Source organism: Xenopus laevis, chromosome 2S, assembly GCF_017654675.1.
Source record: "Xenopus laevis strain J_2021 chromosome 2S, Xenopus_laevis_v10.1, whole genome shotgun sequence".
Lineage (NCBI taxonomy): Eukaryota > Metazoa > Chordata > Amphibia > Anura > Pipidae > Xenopus > Xenopus laevis.
In genome coordinates, this window is record NC_054374.1 from 27,395,140 (window position 1) to 27,419,932 (window position 24,793).

At 41.9% G+C, this 24,793-nt stretch overlaps 1 protein-coding gene across 1 annotated transcript in view; it reads left to right on the forward strand.

The window, feature by feature from the left end:
* zbtb20.S (zinc finger and BTB domain containing 20 S homeolog) overlaps positions 1-24,793 on the forward strand; it is a 423,947-nt gene that overhangs the window by 79,799 nt on the left and 319,355 nt on the right. Inside the window, exon 3 of the mRNA XM_041583507.1 lies at positions 7,009-7,068. The gene's annotated coding sequence lies outside the window, so the exon portion shown is untranslated. The remainder of the gene's footprint in view (positions 1-7,008; positions 7,069-24,793) is intronic.

Genomic DNA, 24,793 nt, shown 5'->3' on the forward strand with positions numbered 1-24,793 from the left:
CTGTTTCAGTCATCTCTAAAAAAAGATATAGGTCTATGTCCACATCTCTACTTTGGAACTTGTTCACACAAGTGGCTGCAGTGGGTCCCAAATGCTCCTGAGTATTCTGTTTGTTTCTCCCCATGTAGGTGCCATGTTGTGCATTTTCTGAATTGTAATTAGACAGTAGTGTAGGACAGTTTGCAACAGGTCTTCATTTTATTATCATTTTTCTTTTCTGCGTGGAATTGTGACTACTGTTTGATTTCTGGGGCTTCATTCATGAATGTCAAAGGGAAGATGAATATGAGAGGGTAGGAATCTGAATATCAATAAAATTGAAATCTCACATTGATATGATTGATGCAACGTTCATCTTCCTGTCTCCTAACGAGCAATGGACCAATCCCTGAATCAGCATTGTCCTAAGTACAGGAAGATTGGTCATTGGCACTTGCCTCTCCCACTGTTGTACATCCTTAGGATGGTTAAGATTCAAGCATTTTGCCTGTGGACCAAGAGTTATACTCCAAACTAATTGGTCTGTTTATTGCTGCTCTTACTCCCACCCTGCATACCCTAATGAGCGCTCGGGTTAGTGAGGCCCGTCGCCATCCCCAGAATCCATAGAACTATTGATGATCAAGCATTGCACTCCGAGGCCCCTCTCCATCCCCAGAATCCATAAAACCAACAGTGATCAAGCATTTTACGCAATGGCCCCTCAGCATCCTTAGAATCTATAGAACCAACAATGATCAAGCATTGCACTCTGAGGCCCCTCTCCATCCCCAGAATCCATAAAACCAGCAATAAGCAATCACTGCACACTGAGGCCCCTCACATCCCAAGAATACATAGAACCAGCAAAGATCAAGCGAAGCTCAAGCATTTTACACCATGGCCCGTCAATATCCCCAGAATCCATAAAACCTAGAATGATTAATCAGTGCACACTCAGGCCCCTTATCATTCCCAGAATCCATAAAACCAGCAATGTTATTAATAAATTAATCATTGCACACTGAGGCCCCTCACATCCCAAGTATACATAGAACCAGCAAAGATCAAGCATTTTACACCATGGTCCGTCACTATCCCCAGAATCCATAAAACCAGCAATGATTAATCATTAGAACCAGCAAAGATCAATCGAAGATCAAGCATTTTACACCAGATCAAGCAATTTACCATCACTATCCCCAGAATCCATAAAACCAGCAATGATTAATCATTGCACACTGATGCCCCTCATCATTCCCAAGAATCCATAGAACCAATGACAATTAAGTATTTTACACCGAAGCCCCTCATCATCCCTAGAATCCATGAAACCAGCAATGATGGAGCATTGCATGATGAGGCCCCTCAGCATCCCCATTATCCATAGAACCAGTGACGATCAAGCGTTTGACACCAAGGCCCCTCGCCATCCCCAGGATCCATAGAAGTAGCGAAGATCAAGCATTGCACACTTCCACTAGATAACAGTAAAGAAAGAGTAAAAGATGCTCTTAAGTAGAATTGCTTTAAATAATCCATTTATCCTAATGCTGTTCTGTTTATACCATTTACATGTAGGGCTTTTAATTCCTTTTTGTTTTGGAAGAATGGCACTATATCAGTAACACTACTATTACTCCTGTACTTTTGTGCCTAAAGAGGACTATTCATGTTCTTGCTGTCTCTTGTACTTTGCAGTATATGCCACATGTTTATCAACCAATGCCTGTAAAACTTCCATTTATGATTATATGTTATGAGCTCACATAGTGCTCATAGTTTTTGAATTCTGATATTTTATGAAGCTTATCTTGGAAGGACGGTGCAATTCTTCCCAATCTTTGTACATTTAAACCTACTGTACGTTCCTTATCCTAGGTTCCTGTCCCCTGTTGGTGTGACTTGTAGATGAACCTAGAGTCTAAAAATGGAACTCTAAATCCACATTTTGCAAGTACAGTAAATGCTTCCCAAATGTGTTACCTTTGTGAACACAACCTCACATATATAAAAATGTCATGTATGTTAATATACCCCTCAGACTTTCCATTTTTACCTTTGAACTGAAAATTAAAATTTGATGAGTTTTTTTTTCTTTTTTTTTTTTTTCTTTTGCACTCTGGAATTTTGCCCAAATTACTGTAGGGTTTCTATTGTTTATTTTCTTTTATTCCAAGAGCTGCTTTTCATTTTTTTTTTTTATTGAATACCCAGAACTTGGCACACACTTGACAGCAAGATGAATAATCATGAGTATGGACAAACGGACACAGGCTAAGCAAGCGGCATGGATTCTAAGAACCTTTTCAAACTTATTCTTCCTTTAAAATCACTTTGTAATTCATGTATGCTGACATCATGTGCACAACTCCACTGAAAGTAATTAGACATCCCCTGCAGTTTTCCTCGGCTGATGAAACCTGCGGTTTGCGTTATTAAAATAAAAAAAAAACTTCTCTGCTCTTTGTATTAATCCCTTTCACCCCTGTGTTCAGGTTCTTTATTGTGCGCATTGTGTTGTACAGTGAAGCTCAGTTCCTGGACCAAGAATGACAGTAAATACAACAGGCAATGGTAATTGCTGGTGAATATAGACTAAAATTATCTTGGGGGTATGAACAGCGGTGACTGCCCTGAGACTACAACAGTAACATATAATATTGGGGTGTCCAGCCTGCTGGCCTTCAGCTTTTGTTGAGCAATCATCCTCAGCTTGATAAGACATCCAAAGGCTGTGAATGCTTGAGTTGAAATTTTTCACCAGCTGGAGGGTGAGGATAGAATAACCATGGTTTTTTTGTAAACCAAAGGCCCCCTGTCCTTCACCAATAAGGATGAGGACTTTGTTTTTCAGAACTGTCTTGCCACTAAAGAAACCAATGGAGCTCTGCCCCTTCAGAGACAATGTTTATGAAAGATTTGATGGTAAATTGAGTTAGCGTTAGCAGGAGATTGAGTCAGAATCCATCCATTGTTGAATCCCAGATTCATATTAAACATTAATGTAGTGCTAATTTGAAAATGTCAGTTGTGTTTTGGTAGATTATATCTACACTACTTTTCAGGGTAAATGGGGTAAAAGAGATGACCAAATGGAAGGTTGCAGAGTGTGGACTGGGAAAAACATATAGGGATAAAGTTGCTAAGAGTGGATATTGAGAAGTGTGTAGGTGACTGATAAAAGGGTTATTCTTAAAGATAGGAAAGTGAGAAAAATGTGAAAAAGATTGTTGGTGAGGCATGTTCAGATGTAGGGTGAAAGACGTGCAGTAGGAGAAATAGGGAGAGAGTGGGTAAGGTGCGTCAATGAGTGAAGGCTAAAAAGAGATTGGGTACGAGGCAGGAGAAAATAGAAGAGGCAGAAGAGGATTGGAAATGGTCAGGAGAGAGTTTATGGTATGGAGTAAGAAAGTGAGGTCAGAAGACAGTGGATGAGGTAGGAGAAGGAGAGAATGCCAGAAGGAAGGGACGTAGAGGTTAAAGAGATACTGACACTAGAAAATAATCTTTTTTATATCTATCATAATATTATAATATCATAATACTATTTATAATTTTGCCATAAAAGTATTTGCCGGATGCTTTTACATTACTTTTCTTACCCCCATGTTCCTCTATGAGGGGGCTGCCATATTTGTGCAGCAGGAGTCCGTTAGCATTAGAAACTCTAACTGACAGACTGAGATGGGACCTATGTTTAACTTTTAATATAGATTGATATTTTGAAAAAAAATTTTAGTGTCAGTATCACTTTAAGGGAAGTGGGTGACCATAACAATAGTATGTGGAGAAAGGCCATGAGAAACAGAATGGAGCAAATACAGTAGCTGCAAGAGTCAAGGCATTGAGGGCATCATGGGGCAAGTTTATTGGTGCTTAACAGTGGGTGAGTTTCTGCTTGTTCACAGACTATATTCTAACAAATTGGCACCTTATTTTAGAAAGAACATGACACAAAAGTAACCCCTATGTTTTTCCTCTGTTCAAATTGTATCTCAAACCTTCAAAATGTTTCATAGTTCAGGTCTCCTCTCCTTTTCCCCCTTGGGACTTTGGTATTAGTTTCCTCTAAGATGTCTAGCAAGCGGATTCGTTTTTTTTGTTTTTTTTCTATTGCGTGATACAAGACGCTGGTGAAACCTAATTTTCTCCCATTTAGGTACATGAACAACCAATACCTTTCTCAAAACATGTTTTTTCATGCCAGGTGAAGCCATAGAAATATTATTGCTAATGTTGTTTATAAATATAATAATATTGCTAGATTCCAGATAACCCACTCGCCTCTGTGTATTTTGAATTTTTTGTTCAATATTTATATTTAGAAGAGATTTAATGCCAGGTTTGCGCTTACATTAGTTGTTGGGCTTGGAGCTCCATCAGGAATTAAACCTTCCTCAGAACCCAATTTATACATCGCATCAGCTTTAATTGTAGTAGGCAAAATATCTAGTATTCCGGTGTGTGAGGTGCCTTCGGGATAGCCATATGCTGCTGGATTTGCTTACATTGTGTTGACTGAAAGATTATCACTTGTTTTCAAGTATAACCTGCAAGTCTTTGAAGCGTCTTGGAGCAGCTGCACCCATTACCCAGTGAAGTGGACTGTGTGGGTGATACATCAGATAAATCTCCATTGATATCTTGTAGAACTTTCCCGTAAATTAAATTGGGCTGTTCTGCCATTTATGAACGATTCTGGAGTCAGTTTTGCCTAATAAAAGAAAATATCATTCTAATATTACAATGTGCATTCATTGCCAATATTTTGTTTTAATGTATTTAAATCTAAGAAGCAGACCCATTTAATTGCAATGAGTATAAATAGGGGCACATCCCCCAACATCCTTCCTTAAATGGGGGGTTGTTTTCAATAGATCACCAGAAATAACAAATATTTCCAATGATTTTCCATTTTCTATGTGTGACCGTTGGATATTGAAGTGTAAAGTGTCATTTTTCACCTTCTGAAGCAGCTCTGGGAGGGGGGGGTCGCCGACCCTGTAAACTGTTCTAAATGGATACATTTAGTTGATACATCTTTTTCCCTGCTGAGCAGAATCTCTGGGGTTCATTACAGGCAGTTGTTAGAATTGATACAAAAGTTGCTAAAATTCCAGAGATGCTGCTGAGAAATGTATCAACTAAATGTTGCAAAATTGTTTAGAGTCTGCGCCTGAATTACTGAGCTGCCAGACAGAAACAGGGACATTCACCTTTAAACTTAAATTTTGGAAAAAGAGTAAAAAATAAATAATGGAAATTAATTGAAAAAAGTCTTTATTTCTGGGGAATAATCTAAAAACAACTGAATTGAAAAAAAGTGTTTGGAAGGTGAATATCCCCTTTAACTCGCAACATAGTTATAGGACAACACAACATCAACACTAAAAGCCTTTATTTTACAGGGCAGCAGCAACAATTCAAGGCTGCCTGGCTTAAAGTCATCTGTCTGGCTTTTTATATTCTCTGCTCTGCTGGTTCTGACTTGTTCTGATAGTCTAGTAAATTCATTAACAGACGAAGGATTGAATTGTCTTACATTGTTTTAATTGCAGTTAAAAATAACTTCAAAACCAATGATAGTTTTTAATGAACATATATTGCAAAGTTTCTTAGATAAACAGTTTCTTTCAACACACAAAAATCAGATATTTGGTGGAGTTCCCCTTTAACTCAACCATCTGGCCTCTTTACATGTACCATGGCCATTCCCCATTGGTGTTCCAGAGAGAACGATTATGGATGAAAGGAGAAAAGAAAAATTAGAAACAGAATGATGGATAAATCATTTGAATAAAGTAATAATACTAAAAAGATGAATTGCAAGAAAGAAAAGAAAATAGTAGAAGAAAAAAGATGGGTAGAGAAATGGGGAAAAGAAAATAATAGAAGAAAGATGAGTAGAAAGATGGGAGAGAGTGCAGAAAATAATAGTAGAAAGAAGATGCATACAGGGATGGTGGGAAACAAAAGAAAATAGTAGAAGAATGAAGATCAGTAGAGAGATGGAGGATAACAGATAGAATAACAGAAGAAGCGTACGAGTAGAAAGATGTGGGAGAGAGAATAGAGTAATAGAAGAAAGATGAGTAGAGAGATGGGGTAGAAAAAAGAATATTAGATGAAAGAAGAAAAGTACAGTGATGGGGGATAGAAGAGAGAATTATAGAAGAAAGAATACAAGTAGAGAGATGGGGTATATAAGAGGGAATTATAAAAGAAAGAAGACAACTAAATACATGGGGGGAGGAAGAGAGAATTATAGAAAAAAGAAGACAAGTAAAGAGATGGTGTATAGAAGAGAGAATTAAAGAAGAAAGAAGACAAGTAGAGAGATAGAGGATAGCAGAGAGAATAATAGAAGAAAGTAGTTGATTAGAAAGATGGAGGACATGTGAATGATTAATTGAAGTTAGAAAAGCAGTAGAGAAGAAAGTAAATGAGTAGAAAGATAAGTAAAACATATTTGAAGGTTGTGCTCATTGTATATTTTGCCAGATCAATATCCAATAGCCTTCAGGGGGTTCCTGCTGCCATAGACTAGTGCTTTATATTGGGCTCGTATTTGATTATTTAGCCAGGGCCTATTATGAATTTTGGTTCAGGTATGATCACTGTGCCACTTGCAATAAACTCTTTCACAAAAAACGCTGTGCCACCACCTACTACCCCACAGTGTGGGCATTAATGACTGCAGTAACTTTCAACCGAAACACAAGAACCTGGTGGTCCGGGGGTCCCTCTTGCTAATCAGCAACATGAGCCTTTTCATGGATTGTTTCCTGGTCTAGTTCCTACATGTAAAATCCTTCGGCTCTGAGTGAATATTTTGTGTTGGTGTCACCTGTACGACTGGCTGTTCCGTGCTTTGTTTGCATTGTGGCTGCCAGATGAATATATGTTGATATGTATACATAGCCTCCATCTCCACACCCAAATCCTCTGCCCATTTTTCACTTGTTATGAAAACTCAACGTATCCTCTGTACACTGACTAAATGCAAACATCCTCTCTTGCCTCCAGCATGAAGAACCATTGTTAGAACTTGGCCTGCTCCGCTCTCACCTTGGATCTGAAGGCAAGGTAAGGAAGGGTTCTGTTCTCCTTTTATTAGAACTCCCAAGGTTCCATTTGTGTGTTGAAATTCACAATAATTTAGTGTTCCTAGGCTGATCAGGTGGTGTGCATTTATCCCAAAAATATATAAGACCATCTAATGAAGGGCCTCAGATTTTTTGTGTTTGCTTTTTTTGGGGGGAGGGTGTTAAAGAGGTTGTTCACATTTAGGATATAGAGAGGGATATTCGGAGACAATTTGGATTTGTTTTCAATTTTCTATTATTTGTTTTCTTTTTTTAGTTATTTCAGTTTTTATCCAGCAGCTCTCCAGTTTGTAATTTCAGCTATCTGGTTGCTAGGGTCCAAATGACCCTAGCAACCATGCACTGATTTGAATAAGAGACTGGAATATCAATAGGAGAGGCCTCAATAGAAAGATGAGTAATAAAAAGTAGCAATAACAATACATTTGTAGTCTTAAGGGCCATTTGTTTTTAGATGGAGTCAGCGACCCCCTATTTTAAAGCTGGAAAGAGTCAGAAGAAGAAGGCAAATAAATAAAAAAACACTATGAAAAAATAAATAATGAAGAGCAATTGAACTGTCCATTCTATGACACACTGAAAAATTAAAGGTCTATAAATTAAACCGCTGGAAACGTGAGCCCACTCTGCTGCCAAATACCAAGTCACTGAGACATTGCTTTTAAAGGAGTACCGTAAGTTAACATTTTTAGTATGTTCTAGAATGGCCAATTCTAAGCAACTTTTCAGTTGTCTTCATCATTTATGTTTTTTTAGGTATGCACCGAATCCACTATTTTGAATTCGGCCTAACCCCCGAATCCTTTGCTAAAGATTCAGCCGAATACCAAACCGAACCAAATCCGAACCCTAATTTGCATATGCAAATTAGGGTTGTGAAGGGGAACACATTTTTTACTTCCTTGTTTTTAGACAAAAAGTCACGCAATTTCCCTCCACACCCCTAATTTGCATATGCAAATAAGGATTTGGTTCGGTTGGGAAGAAGGATTCGCCCAAATCCGAATTCTGCTAAAAAAGGCAGAATCCTGGCCGAATTCCGAACCGATCGGTGAATCCCTAATTTTTTTTATTGTTTTCTGACTCTTTCCAGCTTTCAAATGGGAGTCACTGACCCCATCTAAAAAACAAATACTCTGTAAGGCTACAAATGTGTTGTTATTGCTACTTTTTAATACTCATCTTTCTATTCAGCCCTCTCCTATTCATAGTCCAGTGTCTTATGCAAAATAATGCATGGTTGCTAGGGGGATTTGAACCCTAGCAACCAGATGGCTGAAATTGTAAACTGAAGAGCTGCTGAATAAAAAGCTAAATAACTAAAAAAAATAAATAATAAAAAAATGAAAACCAATTGCAAATTGTCGCAGAATATCACTCTCTGCATCATACTAAGGGGGTTATTTACTAAACTCAGAATGCAAAAATCACGAAAAAAGCAGTGATTTTTTTTTTTTTTATAAAATCTGACTTTTAAAAAATCACAAATTTTCAGAATTTATTAAACCCCGAGGATGGAAAAGTCTGAATCAGAAAATCCAGCATCTCAGGCCTGTCAATTTGCATATAAGTCAATGGGAGAAGTCTCAATGATTTTTTGATGTGCGCTGGGTTTCGTGCATTACCCTGAAGTTTTCGGGCAAAATTCGGAGTTTTCGGGGTGAAAAATCTGAAAATTTTTTGAAAATCTGATAAAAAAATCAGAAAAAAACGTGGAAATCGGATTTCTTCGCGCAAATCAAATTTTCGGGAAAATGTAATGATAAATAAGCGTAAAAAAACGGAGTTGATCGGAGTTTGTAGCAGGAAATATTGAGATAAATTCGGACTTTGATAAATAACCCCCTAAAAGTGAATTTAAAGCTGAACAAGCCCTTTAACCCTTTCTCATTCTCTGTGTAAATAAAGAATTTAATTCCTATGCAGAATTGGTCAGTCGAAAACAACGTAACGTTAAAAAACAGTCGGCAATATTTAAATGGAAATGAAACTGACATTTTGAAAAGTGCCATTTCTCTGTCTTTGATGAGGGAAATTTCAACAACTTTTTTTATTCTCATTTTGGCAAAAACATTGGGGGCCGATTTATTGTGTCCAGATTCGGACAGGTAACAGGCGTCAGTTCTTCAATTTCTTATAGGAAATAATAGGTTTTGTTGGGTCTGGAGAGCAAGTTTCAGCTAAACTGTTTGCACGCTAGTCTAGTAACCCATAGCAACCAGTCAACAGTTAGTAGTAGTAGTAGTAGTAAGAATCTGTGGTTGCCTCTGTTACAATATAATCCAGTAGATCTCTAACTGATGGCTAAATGCTCTTGGCTTTTTTTTGTAGTCACAGCACAGGTTGCTTGTGGGAATTAAGAGTGTGCCTTCTCCTTGCGAAGTTCATATCTCCGTATCTTCTGACGCAAACAAATTATTTCTGGTGGAGATTGGGCTGATTACCTATTCGTTTAACCTACTAATTGTGAAATGAATACGTCTTGCACAAGATTTCTAAATGAAAATGAGGCCGTTTAATCACGGGAAAGTGCTGGAAATGGACAAGATTCATTATCTATTGGGGACATGATTATTTTTAGCTGCAGATTTACGCACGGCAGCAACAACAACACAACATTTCCATTGCAGATCTCGGGTGCTGTGTGAGGACTCGGGTGGCAGGACTAGGGAGATAATGGTGAAGCTTCTGCTGGATACAAGGGAAAAAGAAACAGACAGGAGGCATGGACATTGTGCCTTGTCTAGAGAGCTGCAGTTGGTGGAAGTCTCACCAGATTAGCTGATATCTGTAGCACTGCTGTCTGTAGATGAATGGGGCTGATTTAACTAGGAAATAGGAAAGAGATAGGAGGGTGTAGCTGAGGCAACAAAAATCACAAAAAATATGAATTTTTAGGTGGCAAACAGGTGGTAATCTGGAAAACTACTCAGATCCACTCCATATGGAATCATAGGTTTATTCTCTTATGTCCCCCTTTGTAAAGGACAAGCCAAGATCGAATACAGGACTAGTAACTTGTACAAAATTGTGCAAATGCTCTGCCAGGGTATCTGTGCAAATGCTCTGCCAGGGGGTATCTCTGCAATTGTCCTGCCAGGGGGTATCTGTGCAATTGTCCTGCCAGGGGGTATCTGTGCAATTGTCCTGCCATAGGCTCCTTCAGGTCAGATTAAGATTTTAGGGAATCTCTGTAGGAAATGTCATCACTTTCTGCACCACCTAGTGGCACCGTGCAGTATACAGTATCAATATATATATATAACACTGATACCTGTATACCTGTATAGTGTATCATATATATTTATGTGTAATTGTCAACAACTTCCCAATTCCCAATTTCTGTTCTCCTCCTGGTCTTTGCATCAGTTCGATTCTGCTGCAGTGTTTCAGGAGTCACAACAAGCAGGTTTTTTTTTTAAATTCATGTACTGTATGTATATTGAAAATACATTTCATTTGGGTGGATGTTCACATTAAAGTTGAAAGTGTACAGCAGGGGGTGATGATATGAGATATAGTTTAGGTTATGCTTTGTTCTTAGCAACTTTTCAATTGGTCTTCATTTTTTTTTTTTCTCTTCAACCTCTGTCCAGCTGTCAGATGGGGGGTCACTGATCTCAGGAGCCCAAAAAACGACTGCTGTGGGACTCTACAATTTTGTTGTAATGTTTGCTTATTATCACTGATCTTTCTATTTTCATATTCATATTTCAGTCTGGCATATAAACCACTGTCTGGTTTCTAAACTGAACCCTAAGAACCAGATACCTGCTGAAAGTCCACATCAGACAGGTTTTGAACAAAAAGCTACCTAATTACAAAAAACACAAAAAATTAATGAAAACCAATTGCAAATTGTCAAAGCATATAAATTTCTCGAGGGCCCCCCTTGTGTCATGAAGGGGCACCTCCCAAAATAACCCCCCTCTATCAGTCAAGAGGGAACAGGGTGCATCTACAGTGCCACAGGGAGCAGGCCTGGGTCTGTGGGGCCAATGAAGGCCGGGGCTCACTGGGTGTCCCACCAGTCCAGTCCAACCTTGAAAGCGTGGCCTGATTTACAAATCCCATGGACTCGCACTTGCACTTCTATGGCCATCCACAGAGCACCTGCCTACATGGGATTTCTGTGCAGGCTACACTGGCACCAAAACTGGCACAAGGTGCAAAGTAAATGGGCATGTGACTGTAAGCATGGGGCATACCTCCCAAAATGTTGGAAACAAAAAGAGGGACACATTTTTGGCCACACCTGTTTTGTGGCCACACCCCCTAATTACCGTGTTCATTTTACAAAATTATGTAATTTATAAATTATGAAAGTTTGAACTAGGGATGCACCGAATCCAGGATTCGGTTTGGGATTCGGCCAGAATTCTGCCTTTTTCAGCAGTATCCGGATTCGGCCGAATCCTTCTGCCCGGTCGAACTGAATCCAAATCCTAATTAGCATATGCAAATTAGGCTCCGGGAGGGAAATCGCGTGACTTTTTGTCACAAAACAAGGAAGTAAAAAATGTTTGCATATGCAAATTAGGATTTGGTTCGGTATTCGGCTGAATCTTTCGCGAAGGATTCGGAGGTTCGGCCGAATCCAAAATAGAAGATTTGGTGCATCCCTAGTTTTCAGTTATTACAGTTTTGCTAATGAAGGTGAATTGCCCTTTGAGCTGTGAGTCTAACTTCTCCCAAGAGACCTGTTATCTTATATTGTTACAATTACTTATTTGCTTGCCTCAAAATTGTTACAAAAGTATTTTATTTGCTGCTGTGGCTGTTCTGTGCTCTCTGCCGAAAGCCAATTAAGTTAGAAACATTGTTTCTTTTTCTGGCTGTTCAGTGCAGAGAAAATCTGAACTTTCCAGTATAAACGAGGGACGGCGGGTTGAGCTGTCAAAAGAGGGACTGTCCCTCTGAAAACAGGACAGTTTGGAGGTATGGGTAAATACAGGGCTCTTCTGCATCTTTTTCCTTCTGGCCCTCACTAGCGTGTGCATATTAATGACATGCAAGTTAGGGGGTGTCTGAGAGAACACCTACATACTGGTCCGTACTTGGGTCCATTACCCGGCCCACCGACCACTATAGCAAGAAGTGCTGTTGCTGCAAACCAGAAGTGACATCATCAGAAGTGGGCTGAGATACAGATGAAGCCACTTGGATTTGTGAGTTAAATGCGTCATGACTAAGAGTTAATTGAAGAAACTGTGTTATCTAAAGTTATCTTAACTCATTTAATGCATTTAACCTTTTCATTAGCATACCAAAGCACCATTGTTCACAATGGTGAATGCTTTAATTAGATGGGATGTTGTGTCACAGTTTTCTGTGTTAAATGAGATAAATGGGATATCTGTGTTTAGTTATTCTGTGTCAAACAGACAAACCAAAGTGGCTGCATCTGTAGAAACAAGTTTTGTAAAATATAGTGAAAAGACTAGAAATATAGATGAGACCCCCGACCCGCAGACCCGCAGACCCGCATCTATACCCGACCCAAAAATACTACTCAATTTTTTTTGTGGGTACCCGACCCTCTACAGGAGTCTTTCTTCAGGTACAAGCTTGTGCCAAGTGCAGAAAACATAAAACCTAGTGCCCATTCTTTGCTCTTTGCTCTGGCCAGGGCTTATGGAATGAGCCATAAGCAGAGGCACCAGTGGAACAGTAATAGCTGGCAATGTGGCAGGCCTTGAGCAAATAGCAAAGGGAAAATACACCTCACTCACAATCATTGATGTCCAACTTCTGTGGTACAGAGGGCCGAAATGTTTCTGGCTTCATGGTGGAGGGCAAATAACGGAAGCCAATGTTGACCACTCCCTACTTTTAAAGGAGAAGGAAAGCTACCAAAGCAGTTTATTGCCAATGGATTAGCCACAATAGTGCAAGCTATAACACTATATTTATTCTGCAGAATGCTTGACCATACCTGAGTAAACAGCTCTAGAAGCTCTTTCTGTTTGTTTAAGATAACAGCTGCCATATTAGCTTGGTGTGACATCACTTCCTGCCTGAGTCTCTCCCACCTCACCTGGGCTCAGATTACAGCAGAGAGGGAAGGGGGAGAGAGAGAGAGGAGCTAACTGAGCATGCTCAAGCCCTAGCCTTGGAGGTTTATGTTGAAAACAGGAAGTCTGATACAGAAGACCATTAGGGATGGGCGAATTTTTTCGCCTCGTTTCGCCGAAAAAATGACGCCCATAGACTTGTATGGCGGCGTGCGACAAAAAAAAAAAGATGCACGTCAAAACCATTTCGCCGCGTGACAAAATTTTTTTTCGCTGGTGGCGAATTTTTGGCAAAACTAAACGGCTCAAGACCATGAGTACACAATGGAAGGAAAGAAAAGCTGTGTTTCTTTTGACAGAGGACTCAGAGTAGCATTACTTTGAGGGTTTACTGGTGTATTTATATAGACCTTTTTTGATCAAGCTTACTTAGTTTTGGCCTTTCCTTCTCCTTTAAACCACACCCACTTTAAACCACATCCATGCTACCACAAGACCATGTCCACATTAAATGTGGTAGCACACCAATAAAAACAAATGGCTGGTGATCACTGCAGGGACATCACTCAGCACTCATATCTGAGAAATGTAAGTCATATTAAGACATACCCTTAAATATATATGCCTCCTTATCCCATGTGGATAACGCAGCACCCCCACATGATTAAACACCTTAGGGCCCCTAACAATAGTTTTGAAATGCTAACAAACCCTCAAAACAAATACTAGGCATATGTTCCACAGGCAGAGCAGGGCACATACAGGCAGAGTATGACACACAAGGAGCATAGGACAGGCAGAGTATGTCACATACACACAGAGCATAGCACAGGCAGAGTATGAAACACGGAGCATAGGGCAGGCAGAGTATGGCACACACAGGGAGCATAGGGAAGGCAGAGTATGGCACACACAGGGAGCATAGGGCAGGCAGAGTATGGCACACACAGGGAGCATAGGGCAGGCAGAGTATGACACACACAGGGAGCATAAGGAAGACAGAGTATGGCACACACAGGGAGCATAGGGCAGGCAGAGTATGGCACACACAGGGAGCATAGGGCAGGCAGAGTATGGCACACACAGGGAGCATAGGGCAGGCAGAGTATGACACACACAGGGAGCAGGAGACAGGGAAACCTATCAGGACCACTCTAAGATGTGCTACATACAGTGACACAGTGGTGGTGCCCCTCCAGCAGTTTGTATGACTGCGAATAGATGAAGTATGTGGGCAGTTTCAGTCTGGGTCTCAGGTGTTAACAGAACAGGGTTTAAGGGGTGTGAACAATAGAGGTGTTACAGGTGGAACAATGCAGGAGTTTACAGTCTGAATTTGAGGTGTAAATAATACTGGGGCCAGTTAATCTCTGTAGTGATACCCTTTAAATTTTACACATGGTAAACAGACACAGCAGACAGACTTTCATGTGGGGGCCACACAAGTGGGATGCAGCCTGTGGCCCTCCAGTTGGACAGCCCTGCTCTAGATGAACCCTGGCCATGGCTCAATGCAGTTCCTGTGATAGACCAAAACACAGTATTGTTTGAATAAATCAATGCCCCCCCAAAGTGTTTTTAAGTTCCTTTAATGCTCTCCCCTTCCCACAGCTACACGTGGCTCCCTACAATCCCCCATTCTGCCATAAATCAGAAAGAAAATGTCAGCGTGTGCAGGGGAATTAATGTGCGTAATACATTTTAAAGAACTGGTAAAAAAAATCCCACTTTAGAGTAAAATATCAGCTTCAATAGAGCCGGGGCCCTTGTGCTGCCCGACCAGTGCCGACGCCGAGTGATATTTCCCCATCCAAGCTCATTAATATCAGCACCGTCTCCTCCCGGCAGGTATTCCATTATATGCCTGCATACCACTTCATTTACCTTCACATGTAGACTGTACAAATAAGTAGTAGAATTTTATTTTGCTCGTTTGCTGAAGGTGATAATTAGTGGCTTTTTCCTCTCTAGGGATTAACAGTTCTCCAACAGGTCCTGACAGGCAGGAAGAGAAGCTGCAGCAACGACTTTACTGGGAATAGTATTCACTGTACAACCCATAACTGTCGCCTCTGCCTGGGGAACCAGCACCTCTCTGCCTGTAAGTGACAGTTTAACCAGACACCCTTCTGCCAATTGAAGGGCAAGTCAACCCCAAAATAAAGATTTGTCTAATAAAAGAAAACATAGTTCTGTATTAGTCACCCTGCTATAGTTCCAGGGGTACCCAGGGCACAAATAAGCACTCACCCCAAATCTCCCCCTAACTGGCCTTTAGGCTGGGCCCCCTTAGCTCATAACAAGGTTACAGATATAAAGAAAAATTGGGGTAACAGTCACCCTGCTATAGTTCCAGGGGTACCCAGGACACAAATAAGCACTCACCCCATATCTCCCCCTTACTGGCCTTCAGGCTGGGCCCCCTTAGCTCATAACAAGTTTACAGATATATAGAAACATTGGGGTAACAGTCACCCTGTTATAGTTCCAGGGGTACCCATGGCACAAATAAGCACTCACCCCAAATCCCCCACCCAACTGCCCTTCAGGCTGGGCCCCCTTAGCTCATAACATATATGAGGCCTATTTTTTATTTTCCCATGGAACTAAGTGGAACTAAATTTCTCCATGTGTCAATGACGACAGTAACATCAAAGGGATCCATGTGGATTTGCCCTTGAACTGAATTCTGAATCTCTGATCTTTTCTTCTTCCATATCCTTAACTGACCTTTGATTTCCCTTTGATTTGCTCCATTTAGGCCACTCTTCATTCGGAAGCTGAAAGCACATTTACTTTTCAGTGTTAAGAGAACGATTCAGTTGAGCAGTAGCACTGAGTGTCTCTCTGTCAGTAAATACAGTATATTTTTTATATATATATAAATGGGTGGGAACTGCCATGTCGGTAGGATCTACATAAGCAGATGAAGCCAGTGTTCTTAAATGCGAGATAATCCAGCAGCTAAGGCAAGATGGCAGTGAGGCAGATTGGCACTCAAGAGCAGGGCTGTTGGGGAGAGCATAGGCTTGCCACCTTTCCCCCCTAGAGGTAGGGGTGTGGATGACAATGTCACATGGGCAGGATGATGACATTGTGGGTGGGACAGTGACATCACACTATGATGTGGTTCTTAGCAATTGACCAATCGCAGCTTCAATCTTAGGGAATCCTAATCCGGGTAGGCAGTTTTGACCCGGACAGCCCTCCCAAAAACTGAGCTGTCCGGGTCAAATCCAGACAGGTGGCAAACCTAGGAGAGCAAGGTTGCAGTAGTTCAGGAGGGAAGTCAGTTTGGGGCCCTGAACTGGTTAGGGCTGTCTTAGTAAGCAATGGATTGCATGATATACCCTACCAGTGTCGGACTGGGCCAACTTCAAGGCCGCCGCCTGCAACCCACCACAGCCCCAATCGGTACGTACCTGTTTCTTCTTTCGGTCGTGGCAGAGAGAGGCAGGCAGGTAGGTGGAAGCAGATCTGGGCCACCGTTTTTTTTCCTGGTGTCCCGCTGGCCCAGTTCGACCCTGTACCCTACTCCGCTGTCTTTCTACGCCTAAAAGACAAGGGACACTCTTTTGAAGATAGCAATGTCCTAATCTTGGATAATGAAGACCGCTGGTTTGAAAGAGGCATGAAAGAGGCGATTCATGTCAAGGTGGAGAAACCATCCCTGAACAGAGGCAGGGGCCTTCGACACCACCTGTCTGCTACATACAATGCTGTTCTAACATCTGTATCCCGGCGGTTTCAGAACACTTCACACATCCATTCATGCAACTCTCAAAAATAACACCTGTTTCTAGGAGTTGCATGACACATTGGTAATCCTATCCCAGTAACTACACAGAATCACACCCCTGTGAGTTTCAGATGTCACCTCTCTGAAGAGTTACAATGTGCCGTTGTGATTGGATTAGTGGAAGAGTTTATATGCCGAGGACTCCCCACACCAGTCAGTTGAACTGAAGAAGCTGCCCGGATGAGTAGTGAAACGTCTTCAATAATTACTCAGCAAGTCCAGTTGTTTTTTGAATTACTTCTATTAAATATATCCTACTGCCACTTCTGCCCATTCTTTTTTATTTGTATAAAAGATTTCTGTTCATTTTTGAAACATGGTAGCATTAGTCAGCTGCCTTATACTACAAGGTTTCAGGAGTCAGAGCTAGCAGTGCATCATCAGACAGATGCTGCTTTTCATAGCGAATCCTACATCACCCGGTGCCCTTATTCCGATAGCAGTGAGACTTGGTGTAGAGAATCTGGAAGCATAAACATGAGAGACCTCTGCCAGGCGCCAGGTGCCAGGTCTCTGCCCCTCTCTATTTCGACAAGCTCTAACTGTTCCGCCTTGCTGCAGTGGCACGTTTGTAGCTGGAACTAATGAATTAGTTATAGCAGTGAGTGATGGAAAAACATGGGGCCTGTTCCTGCCTGGGAGCTGGGGGTATCAAAGCAAATCACGCGCCTGTTTGTTTTAATGTAAATTGACCCGAGGTTTCCAAACATTTCAGTTGGCGCGGTGCACGTACCAGGGGTGTTGGTTATAGGGGCCGGCCTGGTGCTCTGCCTGTGTAAATCTCCCCTCATCCTGGCTGCGCTCCCCCATATATTTCACTCTATTTATGTTCTGTGTTTTTTCTGACTTTTCCCTGGAATCTGACATCACGTTCGGTAACACAAACCAGGCTTCTCTTACCGTAAACAGAGAACATTTATGGCTCGTTATTAAACACTTAACGAGCCTTGTAACATTTATAGGGACTCGGCTTTAAAGCCCAGGGTTATTAATGTTGCGCCAAGTCACCTGCCGAGTGTTGATGATGCACGGAGGGACCCAGCCACCCACTGCCTGCTACTTTCACCCATCATTTCTATTAGCGGAAGATAAAACAGGAGCCTTGGGTCTCACCGAGAACATTTTTGATTTCACATTTTAATACAATAAACGATTACTCACTTGGTGCTGTGTTGAGCAGCGCTGCTTGTCTTTATAAAGCCAGTTAAAGAACAAGAAAAGATGGAGTCGCTGGTGGTGCAAAGTTGTTGGGTGCCCTCAGTGAAGCAGTGTGCTTACTTGAGTCCCTTGGCGGGTGCTCCTCTTCTTCAAGACCCCATGTTCTCTTCTTCTCAGCATCACAGCATCATTCTCTTCCGGTGCCCCAGCATCCTCTGCATGAGTCAAACAGGAAATGGCTGTAAAGAAGAAGGAAGTCTGGGAAGCTAGGGAAAGATGGTGGTTGCCTTCCCTTCTGAAAGATACCCCAAGGTGCTGTGTTTTTCACAGAAGAGGAGCGCTGAGAAGAACAAGAGGCAATTAATTATAGTCACAGGAGATGCCAAACTAATTGCCATGCCCAGACCCTCTACCTTTCCTTGTCATTTATCAAGGAAAGAAAATATCACTGGTGGGTGCCAAGACACCCCTAAGAGACTCTGGTCTGGGGTACTCAGCATGGTGCTGAGATGAGAAGTGCATTTTTAGAAAAAGAGGAGTCTGGGGCCTGAAATAAGTGATAAGGGTCACTGGCGGATGTTTAACAACTTGGCATCCCCCTGTGATTAAATATTTTCTTTCCCTGAAAAGGTTGGGTCACTGATGTTGCCTATTTGTCCCACATGTGGTTCCAATGGCCTTTTATCCTATTCCTGCGCCCCTTTTATGTTAAAAACTCCCCCCCTGGGGTAGTCTTCATGCTGGACATCAGTGCCCAGTTGAAGACCAGCCAACAGTATGAGAATCTTAACTTGCACCCAGATCACCACCATCGAAACAGTGAATGTCTACCAGCGAGCACTGTGTGGCAGGAGTAGTCCCGGCTGAGGTGGTACATATATAACTGTGGCATGGCATAGCATTATACAGGCTGCTCTGTGTATAGTGAGATGCTGCAGGTACTGGCAAGAGAAGCAAACATTGAGATGAATCTAGCCTACGGGAGAATGCTAGAATGTTCTATGTCAGATATCATTGCTGTAGAGAACAATGGAGTGTAACGTTAGCAGATCAGAGACGCACGGGACGCAGACTCAGCACCAAATCATTTAATGAAACCCGCTGTACCTTGTTCAGACAGAGCAACAAAAGCGCCAGCCTTGAACTTCTCTGTAGTGTTTCCTTCTCATGTTCATGCAACCGTCGATCTCCCAGTGCCACTCGCCCGCTCTCCGCCGGTTCCTGACTAGAGGACAAAACACTCACAAGGAGAGACACGAGGACCCCGCTGTGCTTTATAATGCTAATTTATTTGCATGGAGCCATAACAGAATGCTCTCCTCTAAAGCTTTAGCTTTCCCTTGATGTTCTGAGTGCACCATGCTTGTACCGCTCCTACTCTCATCTTAACTGCACCTCAAAAGGAAGCTGGAGCAGGAGATGTAACACTGGATAATATTCCGATGCTACAACCGATCACTCGCTGCATTCCGGCCTGTTAGCATAGGTATTCCCCTGTACTAAGCACAATTTAGCAGGAACAGTCCCCTAAGTTTGCTCATAACCTGTACAGAGAGATCCCATAAAACTGTGGCAGCATAGGTATTCCCTGTACTAAGCACAATTCAGAAGGAACAGCCCCCACATTTGCTCATAGTCTGTACAGAGAGATCCCATAAAAGTATGGCAGCATAGATATTCCCCTGTACTAAGCACAATTCAGCAGGAACAGCCCCCCCAAGTTTGCTCATAGCCTGTACAGAGAGATCACATAAAACTAAGGCAGCATAGATATTCCTCTGTACTAAGCACAATTCAGCAGAAATTTATCAGAGTTAAAAATGCAAAAAAGTTCATTAAACAAGCCTTTCCCTGCACACTACCCAAAGTGCATTGCCATATGAATATAATTATTATTAGTCATTACCATTATTTTTGTCTAAATTTGGCTTTGTGCTGTACCCACAATGCAACACAGCACTTGATATACTGTATGTCTCACACAAAGTTAATTTATAGGAAGATCCCAGCCTAGAGATAAGAGGACTGACAGTGTGGGTCCCACTGAGGATGCTGAATGTACTTTGATAGAGTGTAATGGACTTACATCAAAACAAGATATTCTGCCGTATAAGCTTTCCAGGTCCACTGAGGCTTTCACGTCAAATATTCCATTGATATACTGTATAAGACAAGATATTTAGTTTTTCATTAAAATAATGAGCAATCCAACTGATCTCTGTAAGTTTTCCATCTTGACTTCATAGTAAAATCACCCAATTTTCTGTTTCTTCTTGTACCGTCATACAGCACAATATGGCAGCTCCCATCTTTATGTTTATACACAAATATACAGAGAAGGAATGTTCTGGGCACACAATAAGCTATACGCTCATACTGTACTGCCTAGGGGAATCAATATGTCACCTCCCTCCTGCCATATGTATAAATACAAATATACAGAGAAGGAATGTTCTGGGCACACAATAAGCTATACCCTCATACTGTAAGTCTAAGAGAATCAATATGGCACCCCCTCCCATATGTATAAATACGAATATACAGAGAAGGAATGTTCTGGGCACAGCTATACCCTCATACTGTACTGTGTGTTTAAAGATAAGTAAACAGAAAATTAATCTTACTTATAAATATGGTTTATTTTTAATTTAACACCTGCAAGTGCATTCAGAGGTGCAATATGTTCTAAAAATTCTGCCCCCCTCCTTGTGACGTCAGTGTTCATGCCTGGCACCCTTCCCTTCTCCCATTTTCTCTTTATCAGACTCTGCACCTTTTTGCTCTGTTGCAAGTGCTAAATGTCTAATATCTCTTCCACTTCAATGTCTGTGTATTGTAAGGGGCCCATCTCACACGTATGTAACCGCCGCTGGAGCCGCTGCTTATTATGGGTGATTTCATCCAGGAAATATATTAATTTTACTTGCGATTAATGATAATGTATTAATGATAATGTATTAAGTGTTATTAGAGTGTGAACACACCGGAGTGTATCAGGATTACCATACAAGGTTGTCGCTTCCGAACGCTTTAGAATTGCACAACAACACCCGCACGCTTAATGGCATTCTGCGTAATTGCACGGCACCTTGCTTTCGGCACGTGCATTGTCTGTGCTAATAATTAGGCACTGAAGAACAAGACCCTCCACAAAAGCTTCATTATTAGCGAGTCGGAAATATTCCCCATATTTTGTGTAGCGAGAGTCTGAGCAAGCAGGAAGGAGAAGGCAGTAGGGAAGAGGGGGGACGCTATAGAGGAGAGTGGGCAACAGTAATTTTCAACATATTAGACTGGGCTCATACTCCAGCTCTGTGATCTTAACAGACAAGTTGGATGGAAGTAATGATTTCCAAAGGACTCCTTTGCAAACAGCCCTCCTCGCTAAGTCCATTCAGTGATGGAGAGGACAGACAGGAACAGCTTGACTCCCAAAGGAGACCTTGAGCTGGACCTAATAACCTATTTATGTCTCTAGTTATGGAAGGCGCTGATAAGCGAGTCAGTGCAAGATCAACCGCCTTCCTGGCAAATGTAGTTTTAGTCTGGGAAAATTTCCTGAATATTATAGTGACTCCGTGTTTGGAACCCACCAATAAATCACGTACTGCCACCTCTGTTGGTAGCATATTCCACAACCATTTCAGGCTGAATTTGCCACTGGCCTGTTAGAGGGGGTATTTCTTTCCCCTGACGGGGTAGAACCTGGGGCTTAAGCCTTTTTTCAACCTAAGCTGCTTTGTAAGTGGGTCATATGTTTCTTTGCTAACAAGGGAAAGTTGTGCTCATCACTTATTTTTTAACACCATTAGGCGGGGGTACAATGAGGCTGTGACCACAAAATACATAAAGACAAATACAAGAGTCCTCTGCATGTTGCAGGTAAAACGAAGTTCCTTTGTAAAATGTATAATGAAGCAATAGAATTCTTAATGAATCTGATGAAAATTAAGCGTAGGACTGGCCAGATATGGGATGACTTTGACGTAGTTGGCCAGCTTAAATATATTGCAATATATGGACAAACAATCCCTGTTTTGTTTAAAGGGTAAGGCATTTTTCAGTAGCAGTATGCACAAAATGTCTCTGTCTTAAATATATTGATAATGGATTGAGTGCAGAGGACTCTTGTATTTGTCATATGTTTCTTTGCTGCCAGGAGAACAAGTGACTAATTGGTTAAAGAGAATGGAAAGCAGGAGGCTTCTAGAGTTGCACCAGTTATGCACCGAAGGTCTAATGGACTTTGCAGACGTCCACTCAGCCTGTGAAAAATGCTTCCTTTTCCTATTATTTCATTCTGGTTTTTACGACCCAAGGAAAGCCAGGGCACTGTGCATTGGTTATTGTGCGGTGTCCAGGGCTCAGATCTTCCCTCATTTGTCCTTTATTTTCCATATTAATGTTCAAGAGTTCGTTAGAAGAAGGTCCTAATGGACAATCGATTTTCCGGTAACCGGGCACACCTACTCCAACCATAAATGCTATTAGTACGTGCCCTTTAACACTCTTATCACAAGCATTTATCACCACTCCTCTTTCATAAATAGGTATATGTACGTGGCTTTATGTGGCAATGCTTTTCTTCCCCCTTTTTTCTTTTATTGTCCTTTGGCAAAGGAAGAAAGATCATGTATTTTGTGTTTGTTCTGTCCATATGTTGAAACATTGAGAGGGGCAGGTAGATTCCCAGAACATGTTTACTGATAAGGAGATACCATTTGGCAGAGGAGCGTATGTGGGTTGCTCTACGCCTCACCCCTCTGGATTGATATTTGCCCGCCAGCCTGGCATGGCCTGCTTCAATATAGTGAGTCATTCTAGATAGGCAGTATCAGTAACACGGCTATGTATAGCAAGATAAATAGTGATAAAGTGTTTGTCAACATCGTATAAACTTAATGCAAGGACATATTCCCTTCCCCGTGGCCAAGTTTTCAAGGAGAGGTATGAGAACATGAGATTTCTTTGGTTTCACTCACTCCCCTGCATGTCAGTATCGGGGGGGGGGGCACAGAGAGGGTGGAGGCAGGATACCTTTGCCGCTTGCTCTGTACATGGCACAGATATATAAAAAAAACATTGGGTTACTCATTAAACTCTCTACACGTTGCTCCAGAGCTGAGATATGGAAAGGGCAGAACTATAAGCTCCGAGTTGGGCACAATGTTCTGTTATGGCTGCAGATCTGATTTCTGTATATTGTTACCTACAAATGAGCTGAAGGGGGAATAACCTAGCAGAGCAGTAGCCGGAGATCTCAGAAATCCATTCACACCGCTCAAGTCTTAGCTGTGTTTAAATGGACTCGGTTCTGATGCACTTGAAAATACCCAGATGTCTTATGTGACCTTTAGATTTCCCAAGGTGCAAATGAATAATAACCAGAGGCTTGGCACCTGCTCAATTTTGATCCAAACAGTTCAGTTTTTCTTAGGGTCCCAACTGTCTATTGGCCAAACAATCTGGCCAATAACAACCTCTGATGACATGGGCGCTGCCCTAGGAACAAACACACACCCCAAATATCATGAACCCACCCCCATATGTCACTGCTCTGCCCAAAGTCTTCTTCTTGCCCTCTGGTTTAGTTTCTGCCAACTTCAAATGGGGCAAGTAACTAATACTTTGAATATTTACAGAAGAAACCCTATAACAGTGAACACGTCTGGGCTGAGAATCAAAATATGCCCTCCAATTGGCCTCCAAGTACACAGAGGCCAAAACAGTCCCCTGCCAGCCCATTAAATAATGAATGTCTATGGAGTCTTACAGCAGCCCCTCTGCCATTTGCTAGAACCCACATATTGTCATTCTGAACCTGACCCTGATGCCCTGCTGCCTAATTTACGATAGACGTAGTCAGAGGGGTTCAAGGGATTACTGTAACCCCTTCTGTATATTCAGTGTCGGACTGGCCCATCGGGATACCAGAAAAACTCCCGGTGGGCCCAGGTGTCAGGGGGACCTCATGCTGCTAAACATTTGGCCTATTTCTTGGCCATTCCCTATTTCTATGTGAACAAAGAGGCTTAATAGATGGAATAATAGATTATAGTATGTAAAGAAAAGAGACTAGGAGAGTGGTTAAGTGAGGAGAGGAAGAAAATAGTACTGAGAGTGGGCCCCTGGTCTAATGTTTTTGGGTGGGCCCTTGGTTTAAGGTAGAGTCCTGCGCGGGTCCATTTTTTGGGACCCGTACCTGCAATCCGCAACCCGGACCCCCAACCCGCATTCTTACCCGCTTGGAACCGCTACCCGAAACTACCCGCAGGAACCTTATCCGCAGCCCGGACCCGCGACCCGCTGACCATCAAGAATCAGGAAGTGCTGTTATTGTAAACCGGAAGTGGCATCATCGGAAGTAGATGTGATCAGAAAAAAGGAGTAAATATCGCTATTGAGTAGACCCGCTGCCCGTCCCGCGACCCGAAGAACCGCCGACCCGTGTCTTTACCGCACCCAGAACTTCTCTCCTCAACCCGCAAGGTACTGCAGGTTTTTGCGGGTACCCGACCCGATGCAGGACTCTAATTTAAGGTTTTTGGGTGGGCCCCTGTTGTCCCAATCCAACACTGGTTAGGGATTCTCAGCAAGCAGTATTCATTCCCAGTCTTACCAACATATTTGATGCCCCATTGATCAATCATTTTACTTTGGTCAAGTTATGTTATTGCTAAGAGACAAGATGTCCCTCTCTTATCAATCATTTCATTTCAGGTGAGATGTCACCA